Here is an 18216-nt window from a genome sequence, read left to right as displayed (position 1 = left end):
GGGGGGTTTTTTCCCTGGCAAGCGCCTGCGCACGGCAGCGCCATCCTGCAAGGGAACCTTGAATTTCTTTGGGATTCCTGATCTGCAGTGCAGAGCAAAGCGGAGGAACGTGTTGCGGTTGCTGCTGCTGGGTTTGCAGAAGCGATCCAAAAGGGATTTAAACGGCAGAGAAGGAAGAGACAAGCAGGGACCAATTCATTCCTGATTCTTTAGCAAACCTCAGTTGTTACCAGTTTAAAGCAACAACAAGAAGAACAACTACCGCACCGTTGAGTTTCAGCCTTTGCTTTAAGGGACAGCGTTCACCAGAAATTGTAAGTGATCCCTGTACTCTTGGATAGTAAATCCAATCAGAAATAACGGGGTTTTCCTTTGCACAACTTAAGCACCGAGGCAGTGGCGAAATCAATATAAAGCTCTGTCGGGCGATGCACATCATCTTGTTATTTGCTAGGAGGAACCTAGGTAGAAAAGGAAAACATCTTGGAAGTGGTGACCAGGAGGAAGATGATTTATTCATTTAGGGGGGAAAATATACAGAAAGGGGAGAGGAAGAAAGCTATAAAGGATAATTGCCGAGTGTGTATGTGTGTGAACCTATAAATAGAAGACTTTTCTCATACGAACGCAAATCACTAGATATTACAGATCTGTTAAAGTTGCTGTTTAGACTCTTTTTGATACCATCAAATGTGAAACGAAGACGGTGCCTATTGAATATCAGACTAGTTCTACGCTGTTTTCAGAGATTACCCTCCCTCCAACACGGCCAGAAGCTTTTGGGAGAGAGGGGCGTGATTGAGATGTAGCTAGATAGCGGACTTGTGTGCCATATGTTGGTACTTAGAAGCTTAAAGCAAATATGCTTAGGTTATCTACCCCCCCCCCCACCAGCTCCCATCTCACTTTAGAGTATTGAGAATCATCTTAAAGTTGAGCGATACATTTGTTGTTATCTTTTTGTATGCTCCCGCTATGATGATGATTATTTTGCCGAACTAAGAGAATTACCCTAAAGCTGTTTCAAGATGAGAAGCTGTATACTGTAATGATCTGGCTTTTAAAACAGCAACAATACCAAAACCACGCCACGCTGAATGAGAACATCAGAACCGAGTATTGATCTCGAGGCTAATAAATTTGCGTTTGACTACCTTTCTCTCCCGCACCCTTCTCTTTTTAAACTGGTGAGAGATGAAGTCTTTGACATTTCAAAGCACAATTTTTTAGAAGCATAAAAAAGGTCGTTTGTTTCCCACTGTAAAGGGATCCAATGAAAGATTGTTTTCCGCAAGGTCATTCAACCCATTATGATTACACCGAACAGCGACAACTGCCACCACAACAAAAAGCAGACTGCTTAGGGAGGTTACTTCCTCGCTGTGTTTGGGGCTCGGGGTGATCGATTTGCTCCTTTTGCTCGGAGCACGCGGCTGATGCGCCGGCAGAGTATTTTAAGGCACAGAGAATGGTATTTTCTGTATATGTATAAAATGTTTGTGAGAGCGCGCGCGCGCGCGCGCGCGGGGGAGGGCGAGCGCGCACGCTCACGCCAGCTATTTCCCTGCATGCGAGGGGACTGAGGGAGCGCCAGAGCTCTTTCTCCCATGACACACTCCAGACGTGCTGTGTTAACCGCTTGGTGGATACTAATAGAACCGGGGGGGGGGCGGGGAGGGTGAGAGAGAGAGAGGTGGGGAAATGGGGCGCCCCAAACGCCTAAGTAACGTGCGACCCAGATGCAGGAGCCGCGGAGAGGGGGTAGAGAGGAGAGGCGCGAGCCTACTCCTGAGGGAAAGGATCAAAACAATAGGAGGAGCAGGTTGAGGCAGCTCCGAAAACGGACTCGCGCGGAAAGCGAGGCGTTCTACTCAGCGATAGCTCAGCCAATCAAGATGCGCGGTGAGGCGCGTGTGTATGCATGGCGCGCGCAGGCGGGGGGAGAGCCCACCAGCTCAGTTCGCTGCAGTGTTACACCTGATTAAGACTGCGGTCCTAGGCGCCTTCCCCTCAGATTCAGATAGAACTTTTAGGCGAATGTTTGGTTAGACTCAGCTCCGCGGCTCATAGTTTAGGGACGTGTGCCCGGCTGAAGCAGTGCTGACCGAAGGCATTTTTCTGCCGGAGGCGAAGAGTACGAATAGTGGAACAGTATCGTTTAACACAGCCCTCTCTCGCCATGGTGCTCTCCAGATGTTTTGCACGCCAACTCGCAGCAACCCCAGTGAGTGAGGCCCGTGGTCAGAGTTATTGCGGGCTGCAGTCCCAAACAGCTGAAGGACACCAGGCTGGGGAAGGCTGGGCTAATACACCTGAGGGTGGCTGGCTGGTGCAGGGCAGGCTGTGTGGTGCACACAGCTGTGCTTGCTCCCCACCCCTTAGCATCTGCTGCTGCCTGATGGAAGGGCCAGCCCTAATTACAGGGTAAACAAAGAAAGTTTTGTGGAACAAGCCCTTATGAGCAAGTACATTGATGAGGTGGCTGCAACTTCTCTGCCAAACCTGGGAAGACTGGGGGTGGGGGAAGGCAACACAATTCTGTGTTGTTGTTTTTAAATAAATCAGGCTTCGCAGATCTCTGTGACTTGCAAGGAAGTTCATTTTGTCTATGCAAAATGAAACCTTTGGTTTATGGCTGTATTTGTTACTGACCCGGAAAATCCAAAACCAAGACAGGATATATTGGAGCAATATTCATAGGGATAGTGATATGCAGATAGGGCTAGTGAAGAAAAAGTGGAATGCTGAGAAAGCCTGCACTCATCCTGACTCCTTGGATACAGCAAAATTGTCTGTGAAGGATGTTGGTGGAAAGACCAATGGGCAGGGAGATCCAAGGCTCAATTAAGCCAACAAAGGACTAGATTTTGAGTCAATCATGCCAATGTCAACCTCAGTACAGCTGACCCCAATGCTCTTTCCCAAATACCCATGCACCTAAGCCAAAGACAAAACCAGCAAAGCTCCCACACATGCACATGCTTCATGCTTCCCTTACATCCTTTTCCAAATTACTGTATTCACTGGGCTATTTTCAGGGTTCATCATGTATTTTCCTCCTCACAGAGTTACCTTTAATCTTAAACATTCTCTGCATGAACACACCATGCCTTTTGGATAGTTTGCTCTTCACACATAGTAATGCAAAGATTTACTACAAAGTAATGCATAGATGTACACAGATTCCTTACTCATGGCCCTTTCTTAATACCTGCCGTATACTTGTGCTTTTCTTATCTGGCAGTATCAAATTTCCTGCTTCACCTGCCCCCCTTCTTTTTTGCTAAGTCAGCCCTGGCTTTGTGCACAGTGCCTTGTTTTTGTGGATACTTTATACTCTTCAACACCTTGAGTGGCAGAGCTCCTGCTCCCCCTATTTTGACTATTTATTCTGCTAGATACAGTTAGCAAACCTGAAGCATCTCCTTCGTTAAGCTGGATTCATTCTTCTCCCTCCACCCTGCACCCACTGTGTTTTCCTCCAAGCTTGTTTGGAATGCAGTAGGTGTTCTCATTCTACAAATCCCAGTGCATGGTTTCTGTGGACAATAAACTCCTTGGTTCCTGAGCCTGAGATAATGATCTTCTAATCCCAGGACATCCCACCAAATGAGCTGATTGAGGAACAGAAGGTGGCAGGAAACGCACAGCGCTAACGTTACATAACTGCAGTGGGATAGCTGCAGGAGGGACCTGACCTGAAGTTAAAGGGGTGGAGGAAGATGGACAGGCACTTTGTGCAGCTCTCTGGCATAATGATTTCTTGGTGGCTGAGAAGAATTTGCAGATAAAGGGAAATACAGGAAATACTTCAGCCATTGCCCTTGCAGTTGAAGATAATTCAGTAGCAGCTTGAAGACTGAGCTTAATTCAGGGCAGCTCCTTCAACCTGGTGAGCTCCAGGTATTTTGGGTTGCAACTCCAGGCACTGGTTATGCTGGCTGTGCCTGATGAAAGTTGAAGTCCAAACCACCTGGAGGGCACCAGGTTGGGAAATGCTGATCTATTCTGTTACATTTGACTTTCTAATTAATAGCACAATCCGATGTCTATTTCTTCAGAATTAATTCCCTCTGGATAAAATGGGGCTTTCTCTCAGGTAAGCATAAATAGAATTGGCACTTGTGTCACTTGAAAGCTGCTGCAAACCCTGTGGGTCATAGTACTTTCTACACTGTTGACCCTGTTGACCTTGCTTATAAAGATTGCTTGTGGTGCCTTCTCGTCCTACCATAGCTGTCTACCATCAAATCTTGCCTTAGAGCTCTCAGCATCAGAAAGAGATAATTTGTGGGAAGCAGGAAGAATGGCATTTAGACTGCCTGCATTCATCTCTCCATTAGACATGGAGCCCCGCTTTTATCATGAAGCTATAGAAAGTGACTACTTTGGGCAGGAGATTGCAGTCAAGTCCTTCCACTCTTTCATTTTATTTCTCTATTAAAAAGCCAAGTTTCAATCTAAAGTGCATGGGGAGAAGTGGGAGGTGTCATTTTGACTTTTTCACTTCTGGTGTGAACATCTCTGCAGCCAGCATCCTTTTGCAATAAAACCTCTACAGGGGTTTATAGAAATAGCCCATAGTAATTTCTTAGCATCTGTATCCTGGGAAGGGTGGCAGTCCCTTCTGTATGGAATACCAGAGTCGACTTTGGTCACCGCAGCAGCAGTGAGAACAGCAGCAGGAGCCAGCTCTCTGTTCTTTTGGCAGCCGCCGCAGAGCAGTGGTGTGTGAACACACCAGGCTGCCTTTCAGCGGCATCTGACTGCTGCTGCTACACTCAGGGACTGACTCCCTCTGCAGTGTGTGTGTGTGTGATGTGTGTGTATCTCATTCCCCTTTGTGATAATCTATGTGCTGGATACAGGCCATGCACTCTTATCTGAATTAACACATCTTCCAGCATTTTCTCATTAAGGCAGCAACGGAGTTATCAAGAATTGTGCTGTTGTACATGAAAAAGCAAAGAAAATATACTTAATCCTCCTCCTTGGTCCATCTGTCAGTCTTGGGGATGGGGAGCAGGTGAGGGGAAACCAGTCCTATTTGAGTGGAAGGAGCATTATTCTCTACTTCTTGTGATGTCAGTTAGAAGAAAGCAAGTGGTGAACCACTTCTGGCCTTTTCAGTAAGATGTTGGATAATGACACTTTTTGTGATGATTTCATTAGACAAAGCAGTAGCATTTCATGACACATGGTTTGGTGGGTGGGGTGGGAATTCTTCTTCACTAGACTAGGGTTATTATGATCTGCAGTGTCTGTTCTTTATACCAAGGAATGAGGAGAGAAAATAGCACCAGTGCAGTGTGTTATAAAGTCTTAATAGCAGCAGTCTAAAAGGTGAGAAGATGGGCTTTGTTGTCCTTGTGTTTTATACTAAAGACAGTTCCCATTTGTGACTGACTCCAAGTTTTACATAACAATCAGTACCATCTTAACATGGGCAAAGCTCCTTTGACAGGGTGTATTGAATGCTAGTATATCTGGTAAACAATTGCATTTTTAAGTGTCTCTAGCAAGAGCATAAAAAAGAGGAAATAACTCTTTTAATTTTTTGTAGTTGAACCCTAGTCAGAAAGAGGCTCCTCAGTGAGACATATTCCCAGGCAAATCAGAATAGGTTATAGCATTGGCCATGTTGACAAAAGACCTACCTGATGCTTCAAGCAAAAGAGGAAATGGATGAAAAATATTATTTGGGAGGCTGTCTGGGCAGCTATTAGGTTGTGAGATATTTAGGTAACAGTTTACAAAGATGATAAAGTGAGACATACAGATGTATAATATGCTTTGATTTCTAAAGAAGTGGTTTATAATTTTTTAAAGAGTGATGTGCATCAGTGTGGCTTACAGTTATTGATAGCAAAATAGCAATTTTCTTACCATTTGAGGTTCAGTGGTGGAAGCGACCTGTTTTCATAAATGAGACACCAGATTGTTGAAGAAATGTTTGATCAGCTGTACAGTTCAATGATGGGTTGCTTAAAGAGCTGTTAGGGAAGTTTTCTAATGTGAAAAGCAAGTACAGCATCGTCAGTTTCCCAGGATATTCAGCATTTTGACTGTTGCAGTGTTGGGTAATTTCATTGTTTCAGCTGGAAATGTCAGAGATGCCAATATAAATACATGTAAGTGCATTTATCACATAAGGTATACATGAAGCCATTCTTACAGTATCTTAGTCTTTGCATTAGAAAGACATAGCTTTATCCTTGCAAATTGCCTTCTAGATCAGGCAGCCTTGATTATTCCTATTTTCCAATTGTTTTCTGTAGTTTGAATGAGTTTGACACACACACAGTGCCTAATGTTGATGGAAGACTGGGACAATTTGCATTTGGAAATGTAGAATTACAGCCTTTCATAAAATTGCATCCTTGGCTTTCTGGATCATAACAGCTGAACATCTAAAGCGCTAGTCCATGTTGACGTCTTTCTTGCCAATGGCACATAGTCCTTCCTGTTGTTAAGACATGCCTCACTTTATTGGCCACTCCTTTTTATTTTTTGGTTCCATGACTCTTATCATCCATCCTTCCTCAGAACCCTGATTTTCAGTCCACACCCTACTTGGCACTGCTTCTTTCAGGCACCTTCCATCCTGAATAGCACCTTTGTCTCTTTCTCCTCTTTCTTGCTAATAGTTTTCGGGGGGGGGGGGGTTGATTGTGCCTTTTGAATTTTCATCACAGTTACCATATCATCATAGAATCATAGAGTAGTAGAGTTAGAAGGGATACAGAGGGCCTTCAGATCTCACCTGCTGCCCTTCCCCTCATTTTCCTGTCTTACCTACCTGTCTTTTTCTCCAAACACTTTCATTTTTCAGCCCAGTGCTTATTCTGCCACTTTCTTTGAGCTGCTATTTCTTTAATACCCTGGGACACTACCTTCCTTGCTTTTTTTCAAGCTCAGTCTCCCTCTCACACTTTCTCCAAGATAGGCCGGACCAGTCTTTTCATTTCCCTCGGAGATACTGGAAATTCCTGTTGAAAAGGTCATTCCCCAGGGAGTTACAATGTCTTCCAATATCCCAGGACAGCTCAGCAGTGTTATTTCACTGGTTAGCCTCATGCAATATGAATGATAATGATTGCTCCTTTTACACACACACACACACACACACACACACACACACACACACACACGTGGATTATTTATTTATTTAACACATTTGTATGCCGTCCTTCACTATCGCGTCTCAGGATGGCTTACATGATTAAAAGCAAAACCATAGAACAATAGAACAATCGATAAAACAATAAAATTATCAAAATGAGAACAATAAATTCACACAAAACAAAAGCGACTGTAAAACGGTAAAAATACTACCGTTTTTAAAATAACACTTAAATAAAAAGGTTTTAACCTAGCGCCGAAAAGAGTATAGGCTCGGCGCCAGGCAAACCTCACTGGGGAGCATATTCCATAATTAGCAATACAGTGTAGAATTGGATTGTGAATTGGTGTATCAAATACAAGAACTATGTTTTAATGTTTGAGGGAGATATATTGCAAACAAACTGTTAGCCAACTGACAAGCAGAATCAAGTAGTAAAGCTTTCCCTCACCTGTATCACTTCATGCTGTGGGAATCATAAAGGGAGGAGTTTGAAAACTGGACTAGAATAGGTCTAATCTGTATTCTTTCTAAGTAACTGGGTATTTTTGGGCAAGGAATTTGATTTTTAATTTTATTTAACGTGTGTAGGGGGCTGACTTAATCAATACCCAGGCACACCTGCACACACACACACATCCCTCAGCTGAATTTGCAAATGGTGTGGTCTAAAGAAAGTATTTCCAAATTATTTCAGTCATGCTACAGTGTGACCAAAAACTATGCCGATCACCTGAAATTAAACCCAAGGCCCTTATTTCATCTGGCTAGTTCAATGTTTGGAATGGAACTGAGTATGAATAGCAGGGCTGGAGATTTGGCTTCAAGAAGCATGAGTTGCCTGGACTTGCACATTTAACACAGTATGCATCTTATCTTAGCATGCTGAGTGAGCATTCCCGGTTTATTAGTGTTCCCTGAGGACTTGGTATATTAACTGGAACAAGAACTGTTCTTGTTCAGCCATGTTGCTCTTGTGGTTCCTAGTTTCAACTCCTATACTCCTGTCATAAGCCATTTGATGGCATGGCTTTTCCTCTGGTAAAGCAGGCCTGCAGATAAGTTGCGTTAAATTAAAATAATAGACATTACAATTCAAATATGACTTCTTTGTTTTATTAGAGGTAAAAGCCCCTTATGAGAAACTAAAAAATCCTTAGTTTACAACACTAATAATTTGGAATTGTGAATTCTTCTCTTGACAGTTCTCTTATTTAAGTTAACAGTTGTGACTGACATCTCTAGCTAATCTTTTATGTATAGTCATAAAGAGCATAATCAGAATCATTTCTGATTATAACTCCCAATATTATGCCTTTGGATGTGCAAAGTTTATGCTACTGTTTCTGAGTAGTAGCAATGATGGGATAGGAAATTGAGCCAATTACTAATATTAGGTTTTGAATACTTTATTTATAAGAAAAAAGCAGGATATAAATCTAACAACAAACTCAAAGTGGTTTCATTATTCTCCTCCTCCTGCTCTCGAACTTATCCCCACAACACCAATCCTGTGAGGTGGCTTGGGCTGAGAGTCTGTCACTGGCCCAAAGTCACCCAGTTGACTCCATCAGAGGGTATAATATCCATCCAACAGTCAATCCATTTTTTTCAGATCGAGTGGAGAATGAATGCACTCATCTGGAATGTTTGCACAGTACTAGGAAAAGCTGACATCTGTTGGGCCTCTTGCTTCTAGAGGAGTTGACAATGAGTTTCATTAATTTACATAATACATGGAGTGTGTGCTGTGCGTTACTGTGGAACATAATAAAAAGGGTCCTTGTCCCAAGGAGTTCACCATCTAAACTCAGAGAAAGGAAGAAACAGCAGAGGAAGGAAATGAGAGAGAACAATAAACAAATGACAGGAGGCAAAGAGGAAGAGGGAAGGTAGACAGAATGTGAGATGAGAGAAGAGCACTATGGGATTAAACCAAAAGCTCAACAGAAATTGTGAGTTTTCAGGGAAGATGAAAAGATGTAAAGGAAGAGACAATATGACACCACATAAGTTATCCCTTGGTAATTTTAACCAGGAAAATAGGATCCACCTTTCCAGTGATAAAGAGTCGGAGAAACATGATAAAATGTATTGTGGTATTCTAACCACAACTCAAACAATTTCATTCCACAATTGAAGCATCTCCAGGGTGAATGCCACAATGTTAAGTAAGATATTTACAATGATAGCTGATCTTTGATGAAAAACTGCGGTAGTGTTGCATTACTGCACAACAAAATCTACACGATAACTGGAGTTAACACTTCTGAAATGCCAAAACATTACTGGACAAATGGTAAAAAATAAACACTATGTATTGGCATATACATGTAAATAATATATTATCTGACCAAAGTCAATGTATTCACAACTGTGATATCTATGGTGCGTAGGACATTTTATACAGAATTTCTTAATGGCAAATCAGATTTCTTAAAAATTAAAAATAATGTTCATGTAAGGTATTTCAGATAAAATTCAGAACAGCATAAAATCTTCTTAGAATGAATTCTGAAAATTAAAGAACTGGGGTAAGCAGCAGTAGAAACTCTGAAAAATAATGAAGTTTTTTTTAACCAAGTTTTTTAAACGTATGGTAATAAAATACCTTTCAGAATACACATTTCCAAAGTCTGCCTTGATCCCAAATGACATTCCTTAGCAATTTGTTTCAATGCTTGATTATTCTTTCTGATAAAAATGTACTTAACTTCTGTTTCATTAACCGTCATTCAGCCAGCTGGTCCCCAAAGTATTGTTTTAATTAAACTTAATCAAGTAGTTATTAAGCAAAATTCTGTAAAGGATCTATATCTGTGCTTTGCTTTCAATATTCTGTGACATAATTTTCTGCCATCACAGCATATCAGTGGCACTGAAGATTTCTAATGACATTCACCTAGCTCGCTCATTCATTTTCTCTCTCTATATGTGTGTGTGTGTGTTACAGAAAAGCTTTGAATTAAATGGTGTCCATTTTACCTAAAAGGATATCTCTTCTGAGTAAGAGGTTTGAGAGAATATCTTTTCATTTAAAGAAGTTTTTTATCCAATCAAATTAATTTAAAATGAGAACATCTTGTTCATAAAAGCTCATAATTAAGAACATGGGTTGCTTTGCAATCTGTTGAGGCTTGCTCCCAATACGACTTGAAAATAAAGGCTTCTGTCAGAGAAACGCTTTCCAAGCAGACTCAACAGTGCTGACGATACTTAAGGTCACACAACTGATGGCTGTTCTAGCCCACCATGCACACAATTGTATTTTACAGTTAGAAAGACCAATGACTGTTTCATTAATACCTGAAATAGGAGGCATCAATATTTTGTTCTTGATGTAACAGCATAACTTGGCCCCACTTTCAGTATAAGCACAAGTGTCCACCTGAAACTCCTGGCACTCCTTCCTAAAGCAGAAGGAGTGAATGCCAACTTTCTTCCTTGATAGGTCTGGGGAAAATAGGCTGCAACTGAGAAAGGCAATAATCTGAATTAGATTTGAGTTTCTGAGGGAAGATTAAAACTACCAGTTCTTAAGGCTAGAACAGGGAAGCATATAGAAGAAGTAGCTGGTGAAACTCTGTCCCATTTCAGGTAGGACATTAATACTTACACTAAATAGAGCCAATTTATGGAGTTACATCAGGATTTAGACTCTAGTGTGAGAAATCAAGGGTGAGGGGAGATTCCAGATCCAGATTCCTGCTGAACATATTCTAAAATAAGAATTAAGTAAAAAAGAAAAGAAAAGATGTAGCTTCTAGACTCAGATTTAAAGCAATGTCTGCTTTGACCCAAGGTATGAACATTACATTTGACCCAGTAACTCCCCAGTGAGTAAAAAGTGGCTTGGGGGGAGTATTTCTGAGCTGAACAATCCCTGGAAAAGATATTTCTAAGCCTCTGCACACCCTTCACTACTTTCTGCAGCAGGGTGTTTGAAGTGCCTGTGCTTTTCTTATGTGCGTTGGACTCCTGCTCCAGTCCATGGATCCATACACAAACAGTATTGGGCTGTGTACGTGCAGGCATGTGCTGATATTTCCTGTGTTTTCCTGACACACAGATGACTTTCTGGGGCAGAGGGACTCAGAATGGACTGTAGAAGGGAACAAAGTAGTGTAGTGCTTAGAGTGTTGGATGAGGACCAGAGAGAGCTGATTCAATCTCCATTCAGCCACTGAGTGACCTTGGGCAAGTCACTAACTCTCAGCCTACCATATCCCACAGGATGATGTGAGAATAAAATCGGCAGGGGAGGAGAGAGAACCATCACCGCCATTTGATGTCCTTGAAGAAATAGATACATTTTGGATTAATATCACAACATGCACAACACAAAAGGGTTCATAACCTGTTGAGCCTTTCTTCAAAACAGCAGTTTTTATAATGTAGCAGTAGCTACATATCTTTGTCTTATAACTTTCCACACTTCCTTAAAATATATGTGGGTCATCTTCTTAGAGGTCTCTAAGTGAAGCTGACCTCTTTTCCAAGACTCCATGACAGTCATCTGCCTCTTATAGTTGGACGGTAAAACCCAGTTCAGTATCTCCACCCCTCTTTGCTTTGCATTTCTTAATTTCATCCAAACATTTGATTAGTAGTTACATTTGCAGATGCTGTGAGGAACTTGCTAGGTTGCAGATGAGAAAGGCAATGATCTGAATTAGACTTGAAAGTTGTTAATTTTCTCAAGGAAGATTAAAACTACCGGTTGACTGAACAAAAATTCTTGGAGTATACCCTTTTAATTCAATTGATTAATCTGAAGCAGCTAGCATCCCCAAGGACCAATTAGACATGATGGGGTGATAGGTAGAATCTGAAGTTTCTTTAGGGGCCCATGAAAAGCCAGAGAAATCACTTGGGCCAACGTATGGTTTATTAAAATTATGTTAGTAGAAAAGTATATAAATTTAGGCCTATTGAAATCTTTCATGGCTGCCCAAGCAAGTGCAGCATGTGAAAGATGAGTCTTAAGTCCTGAGTAAAATGGGTAACAGAACTATTCCTAATCAAGAGTATTAAAAATACCCAAAGAACATGGAATGAACAACTCATGTATACAAGCCAAGAACCACATTCCACTTTGGAGACACTCTTAGGGGCTCCATTCCAGGGGAGGGCAGGCTGAAGGCAAAAGGAGGCACAGGAAGAGGGAGAAAGCATTGTTTAGCTTAAAGCACCTATGCCAGTAACTCAGAATTAGGAGGCGCATTCAAACCTTTTAGAATGGGCAGGGACGTGGCACAAAACCTGGGAAACTGCCAAACATTTGGCAGTTGAGGGAAAATGAGATGAAAGTTGGCACCTGGGGACCCCAAGTCTGATGTTCTGCATGCCATGCACTTTTGTACTTGTTCCTGTTCCTCAGATACTGCCACCTCAGGCATATGCAAAATTGCGAGCCACCCTATTTATGAGGGTAGTTCCTTTTGATAGCTCCATTTTTAATGTGGGAGTTTGAAAGTGTCAAAAAGTGTGTGTGTGGGGGGGAGGCTCTACAAGTATATGGCTTATTGATACCTGAATACCCATACAGATTGAGTCTACCTGTGTGGATTCCTGACCAATAAACAAATAAACCATCCCTTACTGCATCCTACTTGGGGGATAATATGCCTGCTGAAAGAGGAAGACTTAAGGTGGCATTTAAATGTATGCAGGGAAGACTTCAAGCCGAACTCCAGCGGAGGGCCTTCTGCAGCCATGGGGGCTCCTGCAGGGGAATCTCTTTTCTCTGGTACCCACCTGCGATATGCTGTATGAACCTAGTTGAGAGGAGGCAAAAGACATGCTCACCATGTGTCAAAAAAGGTAATGCTGCATTATATGCAGTAAGTAGCATGCATGTATATGACTGACAGCAGGTTGCAGGCAAACTAAGCAGTGGATGCATATGTGTAACATGCAGGTATCAGTACCAGTGAGGCCCTTGCGTAAAAGAGACATTTGATTGTCTGGCTGAATTTTAAGGAAATAACGTGTGAGGAATTTTGCCATGTACCTCGAGATGAGTAATGCAGCCCACTCACACCATGCTGCACACAAACTTAGGCTCATGGAAAATTATTACATTTTAAATGGTTGAGTGAGATCAACTGATAATGTGGAGAATGTCATCATCACTATGCTTAGGCAAATGTTTCTCAAGCAAACCATGAGAAGAAGGCACTCTCCATAACCTACAAGGGGCTATTTCACAAAGTGTACGGAAATGATGTTGCTGGAATTGCCTCCCAGTCTATACTCGAGGAGAGGCTGCAGTCCTGATGACTGTACCTGAAAGAATTTAAAAATACTAATTTATTACAATTATTTATATGCCACCTTTCAGAATTCAAATCCTATCAAGGTAGCTTATGTGGTTGTTTATTAAATTTATATCCCCCCTTTTTCCTTTCAAGGAGCTCAACACAGCTTACATAATTCTCCTCCTCTTAATCTTAAACTCACAACAACAACCCTGTGAGGTAGGCTTGGCTGAGAGTCTGTAACTGGCTAAAAGCCACCTAGTGAGCTCTATGGCTGAGCAGGGACTAGAATACAAATTGCCTGAGTCTGAGTCCCACGTTCTTAACCACTATACCACACTGGCTCTCAAGTAACAAATAACATATAATAACATATAACAATATCACAATAAACAATTTTCAGTAGTTTTAAAGAACAGCAACTCCTCGGCTGCTGGTGGAAGATGGCACTATTTATATTAGATTTCTATACCACCTTATAGCTGAAACTTTTAGGACAGTTCACAGTAAATTAAAAACACAAAATGCATTATAAAAATTTAACATGCAGTACAAGATAGAAGTGAAAACTCAGTGAGTTGCAGGGTCACTGACACCCAGCTGGAGCCGGCTTGGAGGACCTCCTGGCCTGCCTCTCTCCTGAAGCACTTCCTATGGGGCAGTGAAGGAGCTGGGCCCTGAGCCTAGGCAAGGCAGCTGCGGATGAATGACCAGAGGCTTCTGGAGAAGGTAGTGTTGCCTATTCTGAATATGAGAGCACTGATTTCTAACCTGGGTACGCTCATGCATTCAGCTTTGCCGCAGGTGTGGCCGGGGAACACCTGACATGGGGAGATTATGCCCTTGATGTGGCCACCTGTGCCTGAGAACCAGTGGACTGATGCCCTTGTGCTCTGTAAATGAGGTTGCTGATGAGCATGAATTGGAAGCTTCAGCAGATGCTGAGCTTACCTGTTGACCAAGACAGGGCATACAGAACATGGTCTGTCTGTCTCAGCTGCCAAGTTTGAGGCCATTTACAAAATATAACTTACAAGGAGTGAACCTGCTCAGGCTTAAATGCACTGTGTTTATAAGAGCTGAGCAGGGCTGTCAAGAACAGGACATCCTGGAGGGTGTTCACAGGGTCGCTATAGGTTGGAGATGACTTGGCAGCACATAACAGCAACAACAACAAATACCATCCTGGGGAAGTGCATATAACATTCTATCTTGTTTGAGTAGAAGTCAGGCTTGTACAACAAATCTTTCTCTTCCTCTCATCAGTTTTGCAGTCTTATGTACTCCACCAGTCTTTAAATCTCTACTGCATCTCCAGTATGGCAGTGGAATCTACTGGACATTGTGGGTTTGGGAAAGCGGGGTAGGATTTCTAAAATCGTGAACCTGGAATGAGCAGTACAGAATCCCTACTTCTGATTTCAGAGAATTATCCCCTCCCTGCCCAGCCCAATAAGAAACAGTGTACAATATTCAGGAGGTCCTCCTGTTTAAATAGTCATAGCTAATAAAAATAATAAATTATCATAATGCAAACTCATAAATATAGCAGGTTTTGAAGAATCGCTCATAAAAGAAAGGCAAACAAATCCTTAAAATAGAATTTTATTTCTTTATGAATTCATAGTAGTATCTGTCAATATCCCAGCATATTTTCTTTGCATAAAACTTAACAAAAACATCATGGAAATATTCCAGCAGATTCTTCCTATTCCTAAATTAGATGTGCTCTGTCATTTTCACCAACTGTGCACTGTGACAAACTTTTATTTATTTAAGTGCTTTTGGCTTGCAGTTTGCTTGCTTTCTTCATTTATCTGTGAACAGCAGGTGTAGCATGATGATGCTGGTTTATCTGTTGTTATGCCTTGGATTCCTTCAGGGAGAAGTCAAAACAAGAGCTGTGATTTCCCCAAGAACAGTTATGAGAAGTAATATCTCTCATAGCCCTGATACTTCACGATATGCGTGTGCTCCCATTTTCCTCAGTGGAATGTGTTTCTGGTTCTCAGAAAGCAAAGTTACAAGGACAGGGTGATAATAATTAGATTGCTGCCCCAATTGCAGTTTTTCTTTTTAAGTGGAAAAACTGCTCCACTTAAAATAAAACAACAATAAAGGATTTTTACTGGAACGATTAAAATTCATCTGAGTGGCAACTCACATAAAGCACTTCTTATGGGAACTTGCTTTCACCTGCGTAAATTATGTGTCTGCCTAGCCCAGGGACTGAGACCTTCTAGGCTGCAGGCGGGATGCAAGTCTGAGGTAGTTCCCAGTCACCCTTCCAGCTTCTTCCCAAGCAGTGTCCTTTCTCCAGGCAGGAAAATACTCTTATGTACAATCACCAGCTGAGAAGTTTTGCCTGCCACACAGTGAAGAGAATATCCTATGTCTGATCTAGCTCATTATATCCACCTTGACTGGCAATGGCTGTCTAAGATCTCAAGCAGATAAGTATCTTCCTCATCACCTGCAACCTGCTTTTTCAGCTCAGGGTTTTCTGCATGGTTTATAGACTTGGGCTCTTTTACTAAGCTTAAGTTTAAGCACAGTTTTGACTATTACACTAAACTCTGTCTAATTAATAAATTATAGAAGTAAAGCCTCCAGTATCTTCTTCACTACTGCTTGTTCTGATAATGCTAAACCACGGCTTAGTGGAGGAATTACATGCAAAGACCACCCTGTTTTTTGTGGATTAATCAGAAAGTGGTGGCATGCTGCTGTTTTATTCGGTGCAGATACCTACATAGAGAGGTTCTCACAAATCTTGCAACAATTACCTTGCCTATCTCAGAAGTTGTCCTTGTGCTTTTGACAATCGTTGTTTTGGAAATAAACATATTTTCTTGTAAGATTTGCAGGTGGTATTAATGCATGTATTTGCCAGTAGATTGTGCTAAAGGAATTCCAGTATTTACGCAATGCGATTTATAATCTATTTCTTCCCTCTTGCTTTTAAGAGTATCTCATATTGGTCCAATTCTTACGTTGAGGTTATCATCATCTTCATTGCAGTGCATTTATATCCCACCATTTTTCTTTTTTGTGAGGAACCCAGAGCAGCTTCCATAGCACCATCTTATTCACACCACAACAATCTCATGCAGTATGTTAGGCTGAAGGGTGGTGACTTGCCCAATATGGGCTTTACATGAAAGCTTGTGCAAATGATTTTTCTGACCAGGGACATACAGCCTAAGAGGAGAAAGCAACTCTCATCTTGCGTCACTTATGCAGAGAATATAAGCTGGTATTACAATTTCTGGGGGTGGTTGCTGCTGCCCTGGAAACATTCCATGTGGTCTCTTGCTTAGGCAGTAAAGACAGTCTTGCAGGCCAAGCTGAATGTCAGTCAAAAACCACACAGGTAGTTCCCTGAAGGGCCAAGAAACCAGTTTTTGTCATGCTCCTGAAGACTTGTCAAGCCCCTGGCATTCCACAAAATAGGTCTGATTTGGCAATGCACGGTGTGAAGGGTCACAAGTTGTGATCCTTATGGCCTCCCACAGGGAGCCTCCAGCCCATGAAAGGATTTCCAAATGCTTCCTGACATCCTCTGCATACCATAAAATATATGGCTTTATAAACAGTTCTATTGAAGTACTGGGATTTAAACCAATTTTCTCCCATGATATCAAGTGGGCCTTTAGTTCTAATGCAGTATGTTAGTTTAATTAGGTTGTGGGTTGCACTAATAGCAGTAATAGCTAAGTAAAGAAACTAATTGTTTCTTTACTTAGCTATTGTGATAAGAGTCACAGCAACATCGAGGAGGATTTTGAGGTACATATAACCTCAGGAACTCCTTTCCCCTCTCAGAATGATTTCTTTCTTTTCTTTCTTTTTTGAGACTAGCAGTTGGCAACATCTTCCTAACCAAAACAAATGAAACAACAAGAAAGCACATTCATACAGTCAGGTTTGTGGGTGAGCTAATTTTCTAGCTGTAAACACAGATACTCCCTGCACCTGTCACCAGCAATTATCGCATTTGCGTAGTTACAATTGAGGCAGGTTTTTTTCCTTTTCCAGAACCCTGCATCCAAGGTACTTCGTTTTCATGGTGGTCCCTGCCAGTTAACATTACTGACTGGAACAAGTACAAAACTAGCATGCATGATGAACTCTACCTCTGCAGGGTATTTCAAGAGAAATCAACCCTAGGAGACTTCCTCATGGTTGTACATTGGAAGAGGAATGCAGAAAACTACTGCCTGAATTACCATTAAAACACCTTTCTCCAACCCTCCAGATATTTTGGTGCACTCCAGATATTTTGAACTTCAGCTCCCATTAGTTCTAGCCAGCAAGCTTGAGTAATGGCCAGATACGGTGATAGTTGTAGTCCAAAATATCTGGAGGATGCCAGTTTTGGCAAGGTGGCTTAGAGCACCTTTCACTGGAAGGTCTTACTAGCCAAAATTAATCAAGCACTGCATAATAAACAAATCTTCAGCTTCAGCAAGACCATTCTGCAGAAGTAATGAATGCAAGGGGATAATAAAAACATTGGTCACACTACAGAGAATAGTAGAACTAATCCCTTGTGACCATTTGGATCTTTGAACTTGTGTTTCTTCAACGGGAGGCCTCCAGACTGCAAGACAACTCAGAGTTCCACAAGTAGTTTGTGATACAGCATAAAAAGATACCATTCCAAGAAAGAATGTCTGAAGTCTCACTGGATATGCAAACGCTTTTCAGGGACTGATAAAATAGTTCAAATTGATGGGCCTGCCAATTCAATGAAAAAATCACATTGCTTGAGAATTGCAACCTGCATTTATTAATGTATATACCAGTAAGTTTACCGTTCCAGAATGTTAA

At 41.7% G+C, this 18216-nt stretch overlaps 1 protein-coding gene across 1 annotated transcript in view; it reads left to right on the top strand.

Moving 5' to 3' along the window:
• The first annotated feature begins 247 nt into the window (after window positions 1-247).
• VSNL1 (visinin like 1) overlaps window positions 248-18216 on the top strand; it is an 89897-nt gene continuing 71928 nt past the window's right edge. The window contains exon 1 of the mRNA XM_044445152.1: window positions 248-314. The gene's annotated coding sequence lies outside the window, so the exon portion shown is untranslated. The remainder of the gene's footprint in view (window positions 315-18216) is intronic.

This window comes from Varanus komodoensis, unplaced genomic scaffold (genome assembly GCF_004798865.1).
Source record: "Varanus komodoensis strain SLA01 unplaced genomic scaffold, ASM479886v1 scaffold47, whole genome shotgun sequence".
NCBI lineage: Eukaryota > Metazoa > Chordata > Lepidosauria > Squamata > Varanidae > Varanus > Varanus komodoensis.
The sequence above is the reverse complement of the archived record's forward strand: the minus strand, read 5'-3'. Positions and strand labels throughout refer to the sequence as shown.